This window comes from Calidris pugnax, unplaced genomic scaffold, assembly GCF_001431845.1.
Source record: "Calidris pugnax isolate Ruff unplaced genomic scaffold, ASM143184v1 scaffold29, whole genome shotgun sequence".
NCBI classification, from domain to species: Eukaryota; Metazoa; Chordata; class Aves; order Charadriiformes; family Scolopacidae; genus Calidris; species Calidris pugnax.
This window is the reverse complement of record NW_015090768.1, coordinates 2,081,764-2,082,971: the sequence shown is the minus strand read 5'-3', so window position 1 is coordinate 2,082,971 and position 1,208 is coordinate 2,081,764. Positions and strand designations below refer to the sequence as shown.

General features: G+C 63.9%; 1 protein-coding gene across 2 annotated transcripts in view; it reads left to right on the top strand.

Moving 5' to 3' along the window:
• The window catches only part of PDE4B (phosphodiesterase 4B), a 255,754-nt gene that overhangs the window by 222,769 nt on the left and 31,777 nt on the right, over positions 1-1,208 (top strand). The gene's annotated exons all lie outside the window — the stretch shown is intronic.

Here is a 1,208-nt window from a genome sequence, read left to right as displayed (position 1 = left end):
GAGCAGGGCTGGTGGGGGGGCACAGGACCAGGCAGGGCTGGGGTGCGGGGCTGGTGGGGAGCAGAACCAGGTGGGATTGGGGAGCAGAACCAGGTGGGATTGGGGAGCAGGAGCAGGCAGTGTTGGGGCACAGGGCCGTGGGGGCTGGTGAGAGCAGGGATGGTGAGATTGGGGAGTAGCACGGGTGGGATTGGGGAGTGGGACTGGGTGAGGCTGGGAAACAGGGGTTGGCGGGGAGCAGGACCAGGCGGGATTGGGGAGCAGGGCTGGTAGGACTGGGGAGAGACGTGGGTGGGATTGGGGAGCAGGACCAGGCAGGGTTGGGGAGCCGGGCTGGTGGGGTTGGGGAACAGGACCAGATGGGGTTGGAGAGTAGAAGTGGTGAGGTTGGGGAGCAGGGCTGGTGGGTTTGGGGAGCAGGACTTGGCAGAGTTGGGGAGCAGGGCTGTTGGGGTGCAGGACCAGGCAGGGCTGGGGAGCAAGGCTGGTGGGGTTGGGGTGCAGGGCTGTTGAGGAGCAGGGCTGTTGGGGCGCAGGGCTGTTGGGGCACAGGGATTTTTGGGCGCAGGGATATTGGGGTGCAGGGATATTGGGGCTGGGGCACAGGGCTGTTGAGGAGCAGGGCTGTTGGGGCGCAGGGCTGTTGGGGTACTGGTCTTTTAAGGAGCAGGGCTGTTGGGGCAGAGGGCTGTTGGGGTGCAGGGCTGTTGGGGTACAGGGCTATTAAGGAGCAGGACTGTTGGGGTACAGGTCTTTTAAGGAGCAGGGCTGTTGGGGCACAGAGCTGTTGGGGAGGAGGGCTGTTGGGGCGCAGGGCTGTTGGGGTACTGGTCTTTTAAGGAGCAGGGCTGTTGGGGCACAGAGCTGTTGGGGAGGAGGGCTGTTGGGGCGCAGGGCTGTTAAGGAGCAGGACTGTTGGGGTACAGGTCTGTTAAGGAGCAGAGCTGTTGGGGCGCAGGGCTGTTGGGGCTCAGAGCTGTTGAGGAGCAGGGCTGTTGGGGTGCAGGGCTATTAAGGAGCAGGGCTGTTGGGGAGCAGGGCTGTTGGGGTACAGGTCTGTTAAGGAGCAGGTCTGTTGGGGCGCAGGGCTATTAAGGAGCAGGGCTGTTGGGGAGCAGGGCTGTTGGGGTACAGGTCTGTTAAGGAGCAGGTCTGTTGGGGAGCAGGGCTGTTGGGGTGCAGGACTGTTGGGGTGCCAGCTCCATCAG